Genomic DNA, 22,446 nt, shown 5'->3' with positions numbered 1-22,446 from the left:
TCAGCATGACAATGATCTCAAACACACCGCCCGGGCAATGAAAGAGTGGCTTCATAAGAAGCATTTCAAGGCCCCATAGACAATCTTTGGAGGGAGTTGAAAGTCCGTGTTGCCCAGCAACAGCCCCAAAACATCACTGCTCTAGAGGAGATCTGCATGGAGGAATGGGCCAAAATACCAGCAACAGTGTGTGAAAATCTTGCGAAGACTTACAGAAAACATTTGACCTCTGTCATTGCCAACAAAGGGTATATAACAAAGTATTGAGAAACTTTTGTTATTGACCAAATACTTATTTTCCACCATAATTTGCAAATAAATATTAAAAATCCTACAATGTGATTTTCTCTTTTTTCCCCCCTCATTTTGTCTGTCATAGTTGAAGTGGGACCTATGATAAATTCCAGGCCTCTCTCATCTTTAAGTGGGAGAACTTGCACAATTGGTGGCTGACTAAATACTTTTTTGCCCCACTGTATGTGTTTTTAGAGAGGTCCAACCAACTTTATGATAGAGGATGTCGTGGTGAGTGTCAAAACTGTCCTAAGTTATAAAACGAAGTGCGCTATGATAAATTGTGTCCAAGGGCTTGAAAACACTTATCTGCATTAATGTATTTAATATCGCCATAATCTATAACAGGAATGAATGTAGACTAAATTATCTGTTTTCTACTATTTAATGAAAGGCAAGCCCTATTCCTACAGAAGAAGCTTAACTTTGTTCTTCATTTCTTAACTAACTCGTCAACATGCTTTTTAAAAAGATAGCTTTTCGTTAATCCAGATGCCCAGATATTTATAGGCTGGGACACGATCAATGGGGGCACAATCTAACGTACTCATGCACAAATAATCAGTTACATTATTACATGATTTGGAAAATAACATGTACATGTACTAGGTTTTACCAGCAATTAGTACCAACTTCAGGTCAACAAGGCTTTCTACAAGGTAGTAAAAACAGATTGAAGAGTCAGCAGAGCCTGAGCTGCCGTAGGGGCAGTACCGTATACAACAGTGTCATCTGCATACAGATGAACGTTACAGTTTTGTACAGATAGACCAATGCTGTTTATATAAATAGTGAAAAGAACTGGACCAAGAATCGAACCCTGTGGGACACCTTTTGTTATGTCTAGAAATCCTGATTTAACGCCGTCAGTAAGTACACACTGTGGTCTGTCTTTTAAATAATTATATCAGCTACAAGCAGCCTGATCTAAACCAAGTGTGGAGCATTTCTGAGTAAGTAAGATGTGATCCACGGTGTCGAAAGCCTTGGACAGGTCAATGAAGAGGGCAGCACAGCATTTCTTCATATCAAACCATTTATGACATCATTTAAAACCATAGAAGTAGCAGAGATGGTACTATGACCTGGTCTGAAATCCTGACTGATTTACATTCAGAAAATATGTAGCAGTTTACAGGGATCTAACCTGAGTATTGATCAATGATTCCAGGATTTTTGCTAGGCAAGAGAGTTTGGATATGGGAAGATAATTATTTTGATCACTCGGGTCCCCACCTTTGTCAAGGAAGCACATGGGCAGCCTTCCAATCTCTAGGGATAGTATTCAATATAATTGTGAAGCTAAAAATATGTGTTATTGCTTCCGAAATCAATGGAGCACACAGCTGTAATAAGCAGTGATGAAGCATATCAGCCCAGTAGATGTTTTAACATCAAACATAAGTAGTTGTTCCAATACATCAGAAGTAGACAGTTGTTCCAGAGAGTACACGGATTCACTGGGGGTTGTCTGGCCCTCTATCAAGATGACTAGAGGATGGGAGAAGGATGAGCAGTTTACTGACACCTGGGTCTATTAAACCAAGATTTCCTCCAAATAAAAAACCAATGCACATAAAATATTGGTTTACAAGCATCTCGTTTTTTCAAGAACGATGTCAGAGTTCAATATAACTTGCTTGGATCGGGAAGGAGAAGAATTTCCACGCTTTAACGCCTTAACTGTTTTCCAAAATTTAGATTAATCACCAGCAGAGTCAGCGATAGAGTTTTTTTTTTTACTCAGGACTCATTTATTTCTCAGTTGCCTGAAAAGCTGCCAGTCCACAACAGCATCAGTTAGTCTAGCTTTGGCCCAGGCATGGTTTCTTGTTCTAAAAAAGTACTTGTTCTGAAAGTACTGTAGTTAATTGTACTTAATTGTCTATAGCGTTTAAAGGAGTGTGTTTATTTGCCAGTGATATAGAAACAGATGAGAAATGCTCAAGAGTTAATTCAGTCATGCATAAACGCTTGGGGAGAAAAGTTTAAAAAATGTCTCTTCCTAATAATACGAGGATCAGAATTATGCTGTCTGGAATTTCTAATACAGGCTATAGGGCAATGATAACTAAGGTCACTTGCAAACACACCAACAGAATTGTACTTATGAGGGTTATTTGTGTGAATGAAATCTAATAATGAGGATCTATCTAGATTTTTCACTTTTACCCAAGTGGGTTTTGTGATTATCTGGGTTAAATTAAGATCAAGACAAATGTTCTTAAAGTTATCTGAGATGGGTATCAGCCAGTCTAGGTTAAAAGAACCTAAGACCACCAGTTCAGATGATAGCTGAGCATTACATTTTTTTGCTATGATACTAAATTGCATCAACTAAAGTAGCAGGAGGCCTATACACTCCAGCAACAAATACATGCACATTTTGTCTTATGGTCACATCTAAAACCAGGATTTCACATTTCTGGGGTATAGTGATATTAAGAGCACAAGATGCTACAAAAGCGGATTTCACATTGCCACCCTCAACCTTTTCTCTGCCTATCACATCAAAAATGTTGTAATTAGAAATGTCAATATCCACGATAGAATGATTTAACCTTGTCTCTGATAAAACAAGAATGTCTGTGTTCGTGTCATGCATCCAGATATCGATAAAGTCCATCTTTGACATCATACTTCGCACATTTAAATGTAACAAACCCAGCCCTTTACGAGACTTAAAAACAGCAGAGGTGTCCATATTTACCCTAACTGGGTCGTTATAAACTTGATCATTAGGTAAGTCAGGAGATTTCATAGGAATAGAAATTAAGTTATCAAAGCTTGCCCCGATGGGCCTGCGGCTGCATATATTTGGTGGCTGTTTAAAACCTATTGAAATTAAGACGGGTAATGTAGATTTCCTTGACTAGAGTATTTAACATCGGAAACAGTTGGATGTGTGAGGGTGGTTGGGATAACATGGGTAGAGTGCGGGTTATATCCCAGTCAGTTTCTCAGAGCAGCCTTAAAATAATCCCCGGGATAGTTTGGCTGAATTCCATTCCTTTGTTATCAATAAAGACAACATTGACAGAGTTACAGTAACTCTTTAGCCAGATCTGAAGTGATAGCAACCAACTGAATCTACCGTATCCATGTCTCATCGTGGGTATGTGACTCGATATAATGGGACGCTTGTTTAGGTATTGCAGTATTGCAATTAGTTCCGGTGTCCGTACGCCCTGAGGAAGACAGCAGGGACAGTGGCTCAAAACAATTATTTGATAGTTTGTCACGACTCTACCGGAAAAAAATGGAATGCTGGGGTGCAGGTCTCTTCCTCCTCCTGGATCCAATCACACTCCATTCACGCCCGTCAGGGGTAGAGTTGATAGCATCCAACTTTTGGCTAGGTTCAGAAGCCCGTAGTTTGGGGAAATGCTAAAGATCCAGAAAAGTTCCATTACAGTTGTGTCATTGAAAAGAGGCATCAACAAATGCGGTTAAACGTAAACTTATTCAAACTTAGACGCTCGTCTAGATGTATCATTTCCTCAAGTAAAGTAATGATCCTCTTCTTGACAGCATTTAGTTTGTGGCATTTGACACAGGTGAAGTTTTCAGAAACATCCTTAAATCAAATAAAATGTTACATGTCACATGCACCGAATACAACAGGTTTAGACCTTAGTGTGAAATGCTTACTTACAAGCCCTTAATTAACCAACAATGCAGTTTAAAAAAATACCTACAAAAAATAAGAATATGATAAAAGTGCTAAAAAGAGCAGCAGTAAAATAACAATAGCGAGGCTATATACGAGGTACCGGTGCAGAGTCAATGTGCACAGGTTAGTCGAGGTAATTGACGTAATATGTACATGTAGGTAGAGTTAAAGTGACTATGCATCGATAATAACAGAGAGTAGCAGCAGCGTAAAAGAGGGGGGCAATGCAAATAGTCTGGTTAGCCATTTGATTAGATGTTCAGGACTCTTATGGCTTGGATGTAGAAGCTGTTTAGAAGCCTCTTGGACCTAGACTTGGCGCTCCGGTACCGCTTGTTGTGTGGAGCAGAGAGAATAGTCTAACTAGGGTGGCTGGATATTTGACTGATTTAATGGCCTTATGGTCAGCAATAGAGTCAAAGGAGTTTTCACTGCTTCCTGTAGAAGCAAGAGAACACCCTTTCCTCAATTCAGCCATTTGCTTGCTAGCCAAATAGGCTACTAATTAATAACTTCACCATGCTCAAAGGATTATTCAATGTCTGCTTTTTTCATTTTTACTCATCTACCAGTAGGTGCCCTTCTTTGCGAGACATTGGAAAACTTCCCTGGTCTTTGTGGTTGAAATTCACAGCTCAACTGAGGGACCTTAAAAAGTAATTGTATGTGTGGGGTACAGAGATGAGGTAGTCATTCAAAAATCAAGATAAACACTATTATTGCACACAGAGTGAGTCCATGCTACTTATTATGTGACTTGTGAAGCACATTTCTACTCCTGAACTTATTTAGGCATGCCATAACAAAGGGGTTGAATACTTGACTCAATACATTTCAGCTTTTTGTTTTTAATGAATTTGTAAAAACTTTGAAAAACATAATTCCACATTGATTTTATGTGTGTTGTGTAGGCCAGTGACACACAATCTAAATGGAATGCATTTTAAATTCAGGCTGTAACACAACATTTGGAAAAAGTTAAAGGGTGTGAGTACTTTCTGTCCACTTTTTCATACTAAAATAATGCAGAAACACATACAGACAGACATAGATAGACAGCCTGTGCATGTGAGCATGGGCCTGTGTCGAGTCAATAAAAGGGAGGAGGAAATACCTGCATGTTTATTCATGCCCCTTCATGTGAGTAATTCTAATGGCCTACAGCTAGCGATCTAAGGCACTGCATCTCAGTGCAAGAGGTGCCACTACAGTCCCTGGTTCGAATCCAGACTGGTAGCAGGATTAATAATAAACAATATAGCAGTTGGCCCCATTACTGACTTTTCTTTCTTGCCTCTCTATATCCCCCTTGCCTCAAGTTCACACTCAAATGTGCTGAATTGGCATGACTGTTAAGGGTCCAATAGGGTTGCCAATTATTTCTCTCTCTCTCTCTCTCTCTCTGGGAGAGCATTATTTGGGAGAGCACAGTTCATGTGAGTTCCAGACAGCTGGGCTCACCCAGCACAGACTTTACATCCAAACAGAGAGGTTCTTTCTTTTCTCTGTATTCAGCCCAGTACTGATAATCACTGCATTAAACCATGATGTCAATTTTCCCCATTCACAGCTCTCTCTGCTCAGCCAATGACACTCACCGAACCCACGGGGGGAAAAAACAATTTTGTGTTTCAGTGTAAGCCCGATGGATAGTTTTATCCTATACTTTAATAGATTGGGATTGTTTTTCCAAAACCAGCATCGTCCTTAGGTAAATGTTGTTAAGTTATCATTATTGTGCAGAATATGAACCTGCAATGTATGCTTGTGTGGAGGATAATTATCCTCATGATTATGATAAATTGAACCATGGTGTTGTGTGTATTCAGCTTATTTTTGTATTGAGATATACCATGGGAAACTGCATCTTATTAACGCCAAAGGTGTAACTTCCGAAGTTAGTGACACTGCATATGTTTCAGGAGTTAAATGACGATACCATAAAATACAAAATATGCACTAATTGTTCCATCCCTGTGGTTTGGAACACTAGCTGCCTACTCAGGCAGTGACCTAGTTAATCATTCTTCAACCATGTAGAATCATAGTGCTAGCTGGAATTTTGCACCGCCTTGACTTTCCTTCCAACGCCAAAACGGTTTCGAGTGCCTTGACAACATCACACCTGGGTGGCAGACAGACAGCACATGAAAAGTGGGGCGACCTCAATGGAGAGATGGAGAGATAAAAGGCCAACATAGATGGGACTCTCGTTCTTCTTCAAAATACAGAAAGGTAGACACAACAGAATGTCCTCCCAACTTGCTTCCCATCAGCTAGAGGAAGCGGTGTTCTTGATAAGGACTCCCATTCACTTGTGAGGGAAATAATAAGAATGTCAACAAGTGTCAAAGAAAATGTTGCATTAAATTCCTGCTCATTCCAGAGGCCTTTACTTTTGAAATAATATATAGACCCGGAATTTGAATCCTCGATAATGTATCTTTGTGATGTTATACTCTGTTATGCTCTATTTCGTGGAGTTTGGCGTGAAGATATGGTTTCTGCATGTACACACAGCTCTGGCTCTGGGCATAGAGCCAGGTTCTTTTCGTTTATTTTTTCACTTTGTCAAGGCCACAGCTGTCTTGTCTGAAAGGGATGTGTCCTCCTAACATTTAACTCTTCCCTCACTGCTCTGGCCAGATAGTCCAACTTCAGTGTAGGGGTGGGGTAAGTGAGTGGGGTAAGTTGAGACATTGTTTTACATTCAGCATCACTCTGTCAATGTAAATATAATATTCATTCTAACAAATATATCTACATATATTTCAGGATGTTGTGTATCCCTGGAAATAATCAGAATGAACGTAAACACTACAGTTTTGGAAACATAGCATTTTTTGGATAAGCTGTCTCTTGGCACAACTTACCCTGAGTATGGGGTAAATTTTGCAGAGGGACAGGGTATGTTGATCCACCAACACATTTCAGTACTGAATATAATTTTTATTTCTCAAACACAATAACTTGGTCTTTTAATAATTTTAAGAATATTTTAACACAGTCTTAACAACTAAACAAACACTTTGTTCTTTTAAAAACCCTTTTAACATAGGCCAAGTCTGGTGTTAACTCATATCCCAGCAATAATGCCTTGTATTACGCCTGGGAAGAAACACTTCACTTTGCCATTGGCTCAACTTACTCCAAGGCAAACATTTTAGCCCACACAGCTACAAGAAGGGACTCTCATGCTAGGTTCAGGACCTCATACTGGAGCTTATAGAGACCCAAATGGATGTATAGAACAATCTTAAAATGAGATATTTTGGTTTAGATACAATCATCATGAAACATGAAACCTCTAACACAAATACATTTTACTTTGTGAAAAAAACCTAACTTGCTTACCACTTTTGTCCCATGTGGTTTCTTCCTTCACAAGACTCCATGAAATGACCTCTCAAATTATAAATTTTGTGTATGGTTTACCTAGAAACAAGGGATGGCTCAACTTACCCCATTCTACCCTACCATAGCATAAAGTGAAATTAAGTAGAGACAATCATGTTCACTTTTCCATTTCCAATTGTAGACACAAAGAGGTATGCCTATAGGCCTAAGGCTTTCTGTCAGGTTAGAATGCAAGCAAATGAAAAGGTTTAGCCAGAGGCGTTCTGTGCACAGCCGAAGTCAATAATCTTATAAAGCCGATTTAATGAAAGCTTTGGGTCGCTAACTAAACACTTTGCCTGAGAACCTTTCTGAAACAACAAACAGGGATTTCCAGCACAGGATTTAGATGGGAGTGATACAGAAATTTGGCACATATCTTATGATCACTGGACCCCCGAAAGGCCTGTTGCACCGTACTCGTTCTCTTCTGTCTTTCTGTCGCGCACACACACATTTACATTTGAGTAATTTAGCAGATACTCGTATCCAGAGTGTCATACAGTAGTGAGTGCATACATTCCAGACTTTTTTTCCTTCTCCATACTGGTCCCCTGTGGGAATCGAACACCACAACCCTGGCGTTGCAAGCACCATGCTCTACCAACTGAACGCACGCACACGTCACTCCTGCTTTTCAGGTCACTCCTCTCACTCAGACTGACCTGCATGGAGTTGTATCCAACCTAGCAATGACCATGTCACACTTAGTTCCTAAGGTTCACACTCTTCCACATGGAGTGAAGAAAGAAGGTAAAAGGCAGTGTGAACCCAGACCTAACACAAGCGGCCCATACTCCCATCCATAAATAAGGGTGTATGGGGTGAGGCACCACCGCCATGCACTGGCATGCCAAACATCTGCCCTAGGGATATTTGGTGCAATATGACATCTGCCCGGGGGATATCTAGGGCAATATGACATCTGCCCTGAGGATATCTAAGGCAATATGACATCTGCCCTGAGGATATCTAAGGCAATATGACATCTGCCCTGAGGATATCTAGGGCAATATGACATCTGCCCTGGGGATATGTAGGGCAATATGACATCTGCACTGGGGATATCTAGGGCAATATGACATCTGCCCTGGGGATATCTAGGGAAATCGGACAGTGGTCTGTCTATTATGTCATCATCTGTAAATAGATACCTTGTGATGGGAAAAGCAGACAGAAGAATGCCAGCAAAAGGCCATTGAGAATGAGCGCTCATATGATTGAAGAGACATGTCAAACTATCATGAGGGAAATGTCCAGAAGGGTTTACAGATGTCGGATCTTAATTTGAGCCAGTTTGCTATAGCAGGAAAATAATCCTGCAGCAACAGGAAATGTTAATTATTATGTGAATTATAATTAATGTTTTATTTTATCTAACTAGGCAAGTCAGTTAAGAACAAATTCTTATTTTCAATGACGGCCTAGGAACAGTGGGTTAACTGCCTGTTCAGGGGAAGAACGACAGATTTGCCCTAGATATTGTACCTTGTCAGCTCAGGGATTTGAACTTGCAACCTTTCGGTTACTAGTCCAACGCTCTAACCACTAGGCTACCCTGCCGCCCCTGAAATGGCAGACGAAACCCTGATCTCAAACCACAAGTACAGCTCTGAGGAGCTGAATGATTATCCTAACATCAACAGTCATTCTAAGAAGTAGTAAGGAGAAGTAAGGAGAGAAAAAGCTCAGATTGCTTTTTTTCTCTTTGTGTTCGTCTTTTGCTATACTGATACAGTGGATAGATAGAGGATTATTACAGCACCATTTGAAATCTAATGATTTCTCCATGGAAAAATATCTGTTAAAATTCTCACCCCCAGGATATCAAACGAATGGGAGAAAAAGGGGCATAATGAGAGCAAAACAAGAGCTTTTGGATCCATTTGGTCTGTCAGTCTGCAGCTTATGACCGGGCCAACGACAGACATTTTGTTAAACTGACAACATACTCTACTATTAGCACTAAAGGGGACACACGTGCAGAGAAACCGCAGGATGAGGACTAAATAGACTGCTAAAGACAGTGTTAAAAACAGCTTCAGTTCCTCCTGGGTCAAATCATTCCTACAATCTTAAAAATAAAAGGTTCTTAAAATAGTTATTCGTTGGCTTGTAAAAGGTTATTTTTGTGGAAAATATAGTGAAGTTTCCTGACCTCTGTATTGGTGTGTTGAGATATGATTCTGTCATTTAGCATAAAATATTTTCTGTGTTAGGCTACATCATGGTCTGAATTATAATGTTAAGAGGTAGTCCTATAATAGGCTAATGTAATTGATGGCTTCACTTTGGCCAGGCTATTCCATCTGCATGTGTAGCACATGGGGATGTGTGAAACTTACTCCTCAGCCTGAAGCGTCTGTGGCACTTCGAGAGGGCGGTTACATGCGCTAGTAAGGCAGAGGTCCTGGATTCAAGCCTCATTGGAGGAAGTGATACTTTCGAAGCAAGCAACGTGATGTCTTTTAAACATATTAAATGTTTAGGCTAGGGGTACTCCAATATTATTACATTTTTGTGTGAGTATGCTAGTGCTTTCTCGTTTCACCACAATGGGAAGGAGAAAGCATTCTCACACACCTATCACTCGAGTCCAACATGTTGCGGAAAAAGTTCAGAATTACACAATTTCATGTGCACAATATTTAAATACCTCTATCACCATACTGAGAGCCTGCCATTTCTAAAAGGACATATTTTGGTGTTTTTGGACAACACAACGAGGATGAGGAAGTCTATTGCGAGTGCGGTACGTTTCTCAAAACCATTTTTTTTTGTGTGTCTGGACCCTTCTATAACATGCCATTTACATCAACAATAGAGATTTGATTTAAAAAAAATTGTGAACCAATTATTTAATAAACGAGCAAAAATACTGTATAATAAACAGATTTTAAGAACAGTGACTGAATAAAAGCCACCACCAACATAAGCATATAATGCCTCTGTTATTTTACAATAATTTGCTTTAAATTATATTGAAAGATTGCGTGAGGTCATACACATCAACCTTTTCTCCATGTCCTCCTCCTGCTCCTCTTCCTCCTTGACTTTCTATATTTGTCCTGCAAACTAGTGGAATAGCCTAGCCTGCTAACCTGACTGTAGAGGGGAGTGCAGGCCCACTAGATTTCGGTGGCCATCCTTCCACCAAATCCAGATAATATAATATAATATATTACCACAGAGTTTCTAAACCCAGTTGCCCAACATCGCGATACTTCTGGGAACGCTTCACAAAGCAGACTCGACAGACAAGCCTGGGATTTGGGAATCCAATGAGATGTGATTTTTTCCCCCCCTTAATTCTTCCTTAGTACTAATTCTTCAGACTATTACTGTACTGGCATTGTATCCCTGTGGAATACTTAGTAAACAGGGATTTGAATCCACTCCACTGCATCTCAGTGCTAGAGGCGTCACTACAGAACCTGGTTTGATTCCAGGTTCGATTCCAGGCTGTATCACAACTGGTTGTGATTGGGAGTCCCATAGGGCGGCGCACAATTGACCCGTGCGTCATCCGGGTTAGGGTTTGGCCGGGGTAGGCTGTCATTGTAAATAAGAATTTGTTCTTAACTGGCTTGCCTAGTTAAATAAAAAATAAAGAGAAAAACTGTTGATGTACAACCAAATGTCAAAATTGCACCTTACAACTATTCTAACTCTCATCAGTAAGTTGAGAACCCGACTGAGTTCAACATCAATAATAACAGATTTTAAAAAATGGGTCAAGGGCCCATTTTACGCCCATGCTCGGCCCGGTTAGTAGCTATTTTAGCATGACAGTCCTGAAGTTAAGGGAAAAGTGAGGTCATGTATTGTACATTCAATGTGTCTATTTAGGAGCCTTGACCTTGGCTAGCTCTCGTTGGTAGAGAAATGGACCATATATCAAACTCAAGAGACAGCTGCTAGGCTAGCTAGCTGCCACAGCCTATTAAAATGTGCGAAGGGACTGCTACTGAGTGACAAATGTAGTCAAAATGTCAGTGGGAGAATAAAACAAAGTTGTAGAGGGGGAGCACAGTGAGGCATACATGAGTATTGAGGGATGGAGATTGAGGGAGACAATGGAGATATTGTTTCCTAAATTAGTAGCACGAGTTGGAATTTAAGGAAGCTTGCTATGACATAGATTTTCTTTCCCTTGTGTGTTCACTAGAGCGGAATCAAGTTTGTCATAAAAGTACTTTTATCTTCAGATAGAGTATAGAGTGATGAAGTGCAAATTCCTTTTATGGGTTACTTTTTAACCCAAATATACAGTTGTGTAACTTTTTGGCCATGGAGATATTGACTATGTAGTATGTCACTAGCGGAGCTGGTAAAACAATATTAAATTTTGTTTCACCATATATTGTGCTAAAGACAGTTGTTCAAGCGAAGTTGGGGGTCTCCAGGCCCCTCTGTAAACCCATTTCAATCCAGGAATAATTCATATTAAATTAAACCATTGAGAACATACTAAGCAATAGCTACAAAACATACATTGTGTTTTTGATTGTGCTTGTCTGGGTAAGAAGGAACACTTACATTTGGACCATTTTGTTAATGCCTTAACCATACACGCCAACAGTTAATTCCAATGCACTTCTCAACCTCCTTAACTACTAGCTAATGTCTGGTGGACAAATAGGGAAAGAACCTGGCACCACAGCAAACCAGGGCAACACTCCAAACAAAATGTTCCATGGCGAATGTAGCTCTTCCTATAACAGGAATCCAAACAGGAATGGCCTGGTCAGGCCCAACATGCAGCCAGAATGGGCAGAGAGGAAATGACTAGAGACAAGAAAGGGCAGGGTGGGTAACTAATGTCCATGTCTGGACACAGGCACCATCTGAGCGACAGGGTTAGCACATTATAACGTGGCATTTTCAGTTTATGTTCTGTTACCCTCATTGCGTTTTTGGATCTTAAAAATAGCCGTCTCCTAGTTTCCTATGATGATGTGGCGCCACATTACAGCTGTTGATGAGGCGCTGGACTTTAAATATCTGCTCTTAGCCAACCACAAAGCTTAAATTAGCCTCTTGGCCTCTGGAGATTGATCAATATCGCTCTCTGGTGTCTCTGCATTCCACTGAACATATGGACACTATTTGAAGGATGACGCCATACTGTATAGCTGCTGTCTTGCGAGCTCTGACCCAACTTTGCTATTTTGTCATTCTTTTGGCGTTTATCTTTACTTTTTGGCACAAAATGTATCCACCACCATTCTGATGCTGTTCAAAGGTTTTTGTCACTCTTCTGAACATCAGATTGCCAGTTACTAACCCCAATTCCGGCTTCAACTTCAACTCCCAACCCAATTTTTGGGCTATTCAAGAGGAAATGCAAATGAATAGGCAGGAGAGCGGGAGACCTGGTGAGATTAAGGTGAAGAGAAAACTGGCCACCACTTCCCTTCCCTTCATTCTATTTGCCAATGTACAGTCACTTGATAATAAGATCAATGACCTCCGATCAAGAATTCCCTATCAACGGGACTCTCGTAACTGCAATATTCTCTGCTTTTCTGAAACATAGCTTTCAGACAAGATACCCCCCATGGCCATCCAACTCAATAGTCAATATTCACAGAGCAGACAAGACATTGGAGTCAGGGAAATAGGGGTGTGCTGGCTCTAGTTGAATACCTGATGGTCAAATGCCAACCCTTCTACCTCCCAAGAGTGTGTTCAGCTGTTATTGTTGCTGCAGTATATATTCCACCCCAGGACAAGAAAAACACCAAGCTGGCACTGAACAAATTGTAAGAGGCTATAAACAAGCAGGAAATCATACACCTGGAGGCTGCTTTCCTTCTTGCGTCATTAAGACAAGTAATGCCCAACTTCCATCAATGTGTTTTCTTTGCCACTAGGTAAAGTCCTAGACCAGAAACTAGACCAGTTTCTCTAACCCAGCGTTTACCAAATTCGATCCTCGGACCCAAAAAAGTGCACATTTAGGTTTTTCCCTAACACTACACAGCTGATTCAAATGATCAAAGCTTGATGATTAGTTGAATCAGCTGTCTAGTGCCAGGGCAGAAAACAAAACATGCCCCCCTTGGGGTCCCGAGGACTGAGTTCGACAAACCCTGCTCTACCCACAAGCAAGCATACAAGGCCCTCCCGCACCCCCATTATTCCTACATCCTTTCTACGACCAGAAGATTAAACAGGAAGTACTCAATACATTCTCCGTTGAGGAATGGTTTTACGAATCGGAGGCTAGTGTAACGGATGTGAAACGGCTAGCTTAGTTAGCGGTGGTGCGCGCTAAATAGCGTTTCAATCGGTGACGTCACTTGCTCTGAGACCTTGAAGTAGTAGTTCCCCTTGCTCTGCAAGGGCCGCGGCTTTTGTGGAGTGACTGTTGTTGATGTGTGCAGAGGGTCCCTGGTTCGCGCCCGGGTATGGGCGAGGGGGCGGTCTAAAGTTATACGGTTACACTATGCTACAAGACTGCTTTGCTAGCACTGACTGGAATATGTCCCGAGACTCCACCGATAGCATTAACGAGCTAACCACCCCCGTCACCGGCTTCATTAGGGAATGATTCGCCGACGTTGTCCCCACAATGAAGGTTTTCTGCTTTCCCAATCAAAAGCCCTGGATTAACACTGAGGTTTGTGCTAAGCTAAAGGACAGGGCTACCGCACACAGGGCTACCGCACACAGGGCTATTGCGGTCAACCCCGAGGCTACAGCTGAGGACAGGAACAAGTACAAGAAGTCCCGCTATGACCACGACAGTCATCAAACGAGCAAAAGGACAATATAGGAACAAGGTGGAATCCAAGGCTTACTTCCTTGTGTTCTTATTTTTACTTTTTGTTCTACTTGACAAAAGAAAAGCATTTCACTGTGCTTGTTGACGTGACAATAACAACTTGAAACTAATTCGTCCAATGCTAAGAGTACAGGTTTGTGAACTGTTGTTCTCTAATGACCTGTTACTATTATACACCATTAGACATGTCAAAATGTATTATTCTTAGCAGTAACCATTTGATTTGAACATGGTGAGTTTTAGCTAGAAGGGATACACATTGTCAGAATTGACCAGAATTGACTTTTCATGGCAGCCATCAAGAGAGAGAGAAACAGAGAGAGAGAGAAAGAAAACGAGAGAGAGAGCAAGAGAGAGAGAGCAAGAGAGAGAGAGAACATGATGAAAGAGAGAACTCTGCTGTCATCTTGTGTTCTGTTGGAGGACTTGTCTTCTCCCATTTACTCTGGTCTATGTTCTCACCAAGACTTTGTCTGCATCTCAAAAGTCTCAAGTGGCTGTCTCTCCTCATCTTTCCCTCACTGATAATTGGAAAATGCCCCGTAGTTGTCTACCACATCGCTTTAACCTATCCTGTGTCTTCACATTAATTCAGAGGGAGAGAAGTCGAAGTTACTGATTTGGATTGAAAGACATTGTTAATTTGACGTGTTCTTGGCCCAACATATCCCCAAGGCAGGAAAGCACACACAAAATATTCTGAAACAAAATCATTGTCAGCATTTCCCAACAACAGCATGTTATACATAGAGGAAAATCCAAGGACCGCTGTGTGTTGAAAGAGAGAATGCATTTTACATTAAATAAAATATGTTTTTCAGCTAGCTACTCTTATCTGGTCTAAATCATCATAGTGATGGAGCATTTTGCACTTGTGGGATTGTTTCCATGGTGACCACCTAGATGTGGGAAGTCGTGCTTCGATTTGAACACTCACGCAGTCAAGAATTTTCCGGCATGGAGAATAACACTCACTATGAATCCACACTGAATATGTTGACACACAACAAAACACATAGCCTATCTCACAGTAAGCCTCTTTTCACACATATTCTAAATACCAAAAACACCCAACAAGACAAAATGAATTAGAATTCTCCCTCAAACAAGAACTAATTTGTATTAACAAATATGAGAAACAGAGACCTACTCAATGTATGTACAGTAGTGTATATCAATCTTTGAAAAACAGGGGACATGCATTCAGTTGAATGTCTGAAATCAATGGAGTTCCATCCTATAGTGTAAACCTATGCAGTTTTGTGGCACTTCATAATTGCTAGCCTATTGGGAGGTGAGGGACTGGCGGTGACCTCCATATGTGATACGCTCATATCTCCCAGGACTGACTCTTTTTGTGCCATAAACTGACAGTGACAGACTGACAAAAACGGAATCCTTCAATTCACGTTTCTAGACCGACCTCAATCTCTGAGCTTTTCTTCATTCTTTCTCTCTGTAGAATTGGGGAGAAAAATGGATGCATTCAGTTGGTGCACTTTCATATCACCTTTGCTAAGATATGTCTCATTCAAATCATTCCATTGAGTCCTGTTATCTCATATTTTCCATTAAAGTGTTTAGTTCTCGTGGTCTGGGGTGTTTGAGTGGTCTAAGCCACTGTGTTCAGTTCTATATAAGTACACTACAATATTGTATGTTTCAGAGCTGCATATTATATTCTCAATAGGTTCTCAAATGTTTGTTTCAGTCCAACACAGAACTTCCGTCGTGATTTATTGAAATAAAGGCAACATTTGATACGTGGCATCATCTTTCTTTATTTTTGGATCAGTAGAATGTAACTACTGTTTTACTCAGTCAAATTTATGCAGAACTTGGTTTTGAATTGATGACCTTGTAGCGTCAGATGGCTGTCTTGAAAAGTGCATCCTGTCACAAGAACTGAATTAATGAGACGGGACAGTCAGCCAGCGCCGTCATTACTGTTCGATTTCAGTCCTGAATTAGCATATTTGGTCATTTTCACAGTAGTACAATGCCAGACAAAGATTGTATGATTGACTTGGAAAATAACTGATATTGACCATCCTTTATTGTTAGCTTAGCTTGTTATCAGGTTTATATTTTATACTTAACCTAATCTGGGTTAATATCATTGTTAGTTAGGAACCTATCGCCTTTTACAAAGACCAAGTCTGAAATTTGATGGACAAATGTATGTGTCAGTTACATTACCTATGGAGAAATTGACAGAAACATCACCTATTGAGGGCCACACTTGAAAACAATGCTCCAGACAACCTTCCATTTTGACCCAATCACCAGGGTGACATTCATGCAAATGTCTCTCACTAATCTCAAAGTTGGCCTCTGAATAAAGAGTAGCCCTCAAAGTAGCACTCTTAAAGTAGCCCTCTGAATAAGATATTATTAATAACTGAATCATCATTGGAGTGCAGATTCAATGGCCCCAAAATACAAAAGATCAAGCGAAAACAGTGGCTATAGTAATTTTACCTTGTCTATCAAAGCCCCCCCCCACCACCACCACCACCACCTCCCCCTCCAAACCCAGCCAACCTGTTTCCCTTGGTACCTTCCTTAGAGTCAAGTGGCAGAATTCTGATGAACGAGCTGACATTTGGACAGGACAATGCCAATGGCTAAGCCCCTCCCCTCCTTCTAGGGGAGAGTAGAGAATAATAACATTCAGCTCTCCTATAAAGGGTCATTTTTTTGCCATAATGTGGTTTATTGAACATGACACTCAGCATAGCATAGACCCAGGATTTCAAGGTAAGGAACATCCATCAAGGAAATGTCAATCCAAGATTGCTTACTCCCACGGTTCCCAACGCCAGGTGATATCATGTGTTTGCATGTTCCAGATTCAGCTGTTGGCTGAGTATGTTGAATGGATCAGGATTTGATTCCATCCATATAGGCACACCATTGCTTCCTTATCATTACGACACAGGGAAAAGAGCATTGCCTCTCTTTTTGAAGTATTAAAACATCACACAAAAAGTTGAAGCTCAAACAGTTCCAGATGTAGGATCTTAATTTGACCAGTATTGTCACAGCAAAAGAATCCCGCAGCAACAGGATTTGAACGTTTATTCCATAATGTTGCTTGATCAGTGGTTAGGATATTAGATGGCCAAAGTAAGCTACATGAAAAGTGCAACACTGTTAATATAACCTGTGTTAGTGTGGGTTTTCAGTGAATTTATGTAAATCACAAAGCTCATCTGCATTTCCTGTGGTGCAGGAAAATTCTCAGAAACAAAAGAGTGATTAAATTAAGATCCTGCATCACTTGTATGAGAAATTGTCACCCATTATTTTATTACTGTATGTGAGAAAAATAAATTGCTGTCTGCATGATGTCATTATGACATCAATTTGATTCCATCGAGAAATGCATCCCTGTCATCTTGTGAACAACAGTCAGTTTGAAAAGGATTACATTTGGATAATGACTCATGCAGGATCTAAAAATGTATGTGGAACATTGTGTAAAGCCAGTGGATAAATTATTAATGTATTAAAGAGTTCAACACAGACGCAGGTAGGAAATGAGGAGAGAGCGAGAGGGAGGGTGAGAGAATGAGTGTGTGTGTATGTATGGTGGGCAGAAGAAGAGAGAGGGGAATGGTAGAGGGGGAGAGAGCGAGAGAAATAAGAACGAGAGGCTGGATTCAATCCGTAACGCCAAAGTATCGTGAAAGATCCAATATCCATTTTAAAAGGCAATTAAGCCGAAATATGCAGCGTTACTGTGAATGCAGTCCCTGCAACCACGAGAACATAGCCCTTAAATGTCAAATCGCAAAAAAAGCAAATCTTCAGTGCTACTGATTGAAGAGACCCTAGATCAGATCACACCCATAACTTGCTTACTTCATAAAACTTCCAGCCAGCGTCTGATCCACTCTAAACCACTGGAGGGCAATGTTGTCCTGTATTTCATACCCTACAGCTGGTTACTCTGGCAACACATGGGGAGTTGGGGAGCTATCACAATTAACATGTTTTCAAAGATTTACACATGCAATTAATGTGAATATATCACTACAGTTAAGAGGGGTAACGAGACACACCTTCAATAAGAAAAAAAACACTGATCCTAGGGTACACCTTGTCAAATACCACAATAAAAGAATAATGCAGATTTCATACCATCTATTAGGTAAATGTGCAAGACACTGACGATAAAAACAGTTACATTAATTTACCATACATAGATGTATTGATGTGTCACACAGTATTCATTTCTAGTGAAGATTTAAAGCTGAGAGCACAGAGAGCGGGACTAGGCTATGGGTGTTGAAGGGAGTGTGATAAGGTCTAGACATAACTCTCAACTGAACAGCATACTGAATGTATTTTTTCAGAAACAGGGAAGAAGGGGAGAAAACTGGGCCGTGTATCCTGTTAAAAGTCACGTGTTATCGTTGGAATGAAGGCAGAGGAAATTTGCTTGAAATGAATAATGTCACACAGTGGCTGTTAAAACGCTAAGAGCTGTGGGTCATATCAAAGATTAATTCCTGCATGCCACGGCATACGTAATGAGACAAGCTTGCCTCGTTTACTAATACATTATACAAAAGAAAAATGCTGCCACTCCCTGGGGAAATGTTTTTTTTTTTTCAAGAAAAAAGCAGATGTAAACATAGCGATAACAGGAGAACTAACATTGCCATGGAGTATCAAAATAACTTGGAATATGACAGAAAGGGGCAAGCAAATCATATCCCTGTTTCTCAAGGAAAGTGAATCCAACTTTGGTGTGTAGAATCAAGCCCACTATTTGCATCCTGTGATGTGACATTAAGAAGCTCTTCTCTTTTACCTCTGTTACTCTATGGATGAGTGAAGCAGTTCAGTGTCCGTTTGCTGAAAACTCTATAGCCATTGAAAGCCCCTCTTTCCAGACTGGTAAAGTATGTCTATTCCAGACTCTGGCTTAGATGAGGGTGAAAAACAATAATCTCCTACTTCCACACAAACCCTATAAGCCCACAATAGTGAAGTGGGAAGGATAAGGGAAGCAAGCCATACTGGCAAAACTAGACCTTATAGGCACTAGGACTCATTAACACACAAAAAAGCACATCCTCATCCGGAGAGGTGGCTATCTCCAACCCCCCCTCTGACACTTGTCATTCTGAGTGCATTCCCCACTGGGTGACCAGAGGCATAAATAAACCCAGCAATTATCCGTCCGTGGTCCCCATATTTCTCAGTCTCCTTCCACACAGTGGATTAGGGGTGGTTTGTGAATAGAGGCGGAGGTGAGAGGCGTATAGAGGCAGATAGGCTGTTACACAATGGTATCCTGGGTAATTACTGCCACTCTGCTTACAATAGGCGAGGCCCAACAAAGACTCATGACAGTCCATCTTTATCCCTGGCTGTCACCATCATCATCCTCGCCATCGGGGCTCAGCTGGCCAGGGCCCAGTGCGTTTTCCTATAACCCCCCGTGGGTGTTCCCAGATACCCAGAGCCTTGGGTGATGAGAGGGGGGAGGGAGGAGGAAATCTTTCCCTAGGTAGTTGTGAGGGGATACAGATCTACTGCTGAAAATGTCCTGCATCCACATTCATACACGGGCGTGTACGTGTGTAAGCTCGCATACATATACACACACAAGCACACACAGGAATATGTACACACATACCACAAGAGGTCGGTGGCACCTTAATAGGGGAGGACGCGCTCGTGGTAATGCCTGGAGCAGAATCAGTGGAATGGTATCGATGCCATTCCATTCGCTCCGTTCCAGCCATTATTATGAACTGTCCTCCCATCAGCAGCCTCCACTGACACCCCCCCGTCTATCCCTCATCCACTATAGCAATGTGTTTGCTGATAAATGACTGCCTTGCTCATGCATGATGCTGATTCAATTCCACCCTCTCCTCCCCCACCTCAACACACACACACACACACACACACACACACACACACACACACCTTCCATCCCCAGCAAGTCAACTCCCATTGGAGAGAGAGAAGGGAAAGGGAGAGAGAGAGAGAGAGAGTAGATGTGAGAAACCAGCTCAAGCCCATGCAAGACTAGAGGGAGAATGTACTCCCCTCTGTAAATTCAGAATCTCCTTCTACTTTGTCAGCAGGAAAGGAAAAAAACACCCACCCCAAACATGCTCAAATCTTTAAAATAATGGCAGTAGTAGAAAACAAGGCATCCGATCCTCAGGTGCATGGAGGGCCCCAAATACTTAGGAGTCCCAGTCAGGTTCCCACTTTGGCCACTTAGGTATTTTCTGCACTTCATAGCGTACCACCCAAGGGGACGAGCTGATCAACTGAATCCCTTCCTGGTTCCCTTCTTCTATGGTTTTATGGCGGTCCGCAAACATACGTTAGAGGTGCATGCCACCTCCCATTGTATGGGGTAGTATACAAGATCATTTAAAAAAAACTTGTATTTAACAAAAGGTAAAGAAACAAAAATCAACGTACTCCTTTAGTCAGATTCAAATTTCAACTCCATTCCCTACAGCTCTGTGGCATCTTCGGACACTACTCCTTGCAATGTTTCAGCCGTGAAGTCCTGTAGACCCAAGAACCTTTCAGTTGCAGATATAATCCAGTCCAGTTTCTTAGACTACTTGTTTGGGCAGCACAATAAAACGCCACAAAATCCACCTTCTTCATAAATCAGCATTTCCTACATCCTTTACCATCCTCGATACTTCAAAACATTGTCATTGAATCTTAAATTCTCCTTGAGCAATGTCTTCCATTGTTTTCAATATTTTTGCTCAACACGCCATCAGATTCAAGTTTGTCCATCCACATTCCATACTCTTCCATTCTGGAAACAGTCATCCTTCTTGTCCTCTCGTTGTCTCCTGGTTCACTTATGGGTCCGGCTTACTAAAGCTTACTACAAGCTCTATGCAGTCGCAAGATTCCCGAGTGTTGCAATGTCGTTTTTCGTCACAAAAGGGGCAGCTTCTTGTAATACATTGTACTGGAATTATCTAGCCATGTCTAGCCAGGTTCTATCTAGCCATGTGCTTTGTTCTCTGTGACCAAAACATGAAGTTCTATTCTTTGTCCACATGTGCAGTTGCAAACCGTAGTCTGGCATTTTAATGGCGGTTTTGGAGCATTGGCTTCTTCCTTGCTGAGCGGCCTTTGAAGTTATGTTGATACAGGACTCGTTTTACTGTGGATACAGATACTTTTGTACCTGTTTCCACCAGCATCTTCACAAGGTCCTTTGCTGTTGTTCTGGGATTGATTTGCACTTTTCGCACCAAAGTACATTCAACTCTAGGAGACAGAACACGTCTCCTTCCTGAGCGGTATGATGGCTGCGTGGTCCCATGGTGTTGACACCTGCGTACTATTGTTTGTACAGATAAATGTGGCACCTTCAGGCATTTGGAAATTGCTCCCAACGATGAACCAGACTTGTGGGTCTACAAATGTTTTTCTGAGGTCTTGGCTGATTTCTTTTGATTTTCCCATGATGTCAAGCAAAGAGGCACTGAGTTTGAAGGTAGGTCTTGAAATACATCCACAGGTACACCTCCAATTGACTCAGATGATGTCAATTCGCCTATCAGAAGCTTCTAAAGCCATGACATAATTTTCTGGAATTTTCCAAGTTGTTTAAAGGCACAGTCAACTTAGTGTATGTAAACTTCTGACCCACTGGAATTGTGATGCAGTGAATTATAAGTGAAACTCTGTCTGTAAACAATTGTTGGAAAAATTACTTGTGTCATGCACAACGTAGATGTCCTAAAAGACTTGCCAAAACTATAGTTCGTTAACAAGACATTTGTGGAGTGGTTGAAAAACTAGTTTTAATGACTCCAACCTAAGTGTATGTAAACCTCTGACTTATATTGGACCTCATTTTTGCCCATGCAGCTCCTGTGAAAGGTTGGGACTCATTAGGCCTACTGTATGTGCAATGCCCATTGCATGAAAGGTGTCAGTGACTGTAGGAAGTCTGTTCAGGACCATGAAGTTATTACAGTAGACTGCAAAAAAAGGAAAATAAATTCATCTTCCACTTTCATTTGTTGGACCCAACTCAGATTGTGGGAATCCCGATCTCTGTCCTTGGTGCTGAATCCACATTTTCCTGTTTGTTTGTTTACCTTTCACATGGCAAGTCACTAACAGGCCATATTCGATGATGGTAAGCTAATCTTATTATAACTTTGGGCAATGTCCAATTGTCCATGGCTCGAACATGCATTGCATTTTCGAAATGTGAATGCAATGTGTGTAGACAAATATTTTCATGTTGAAGCCAATAAACATTTTACTATAT

This window comes from Oncorhynchus nerka, linkage group LG6, assembly GCF_034236695.1.
Source record: "Oncorhynchus nerka isolate Pitt River linkage group LG6, Oner_Uvic_2.0, whole genome shotgun sequence".
In the NCBI taxonomy this organism is placed as follows: Eukaryota; Metazoa; Chordata; class Actinopteri; order Salmoniformes; family Salmonidae; genus Oncorhynchus; species Oncorhynchus nerka.
This window is presented reverse-complemented; position numbering follows the sequence as displayed.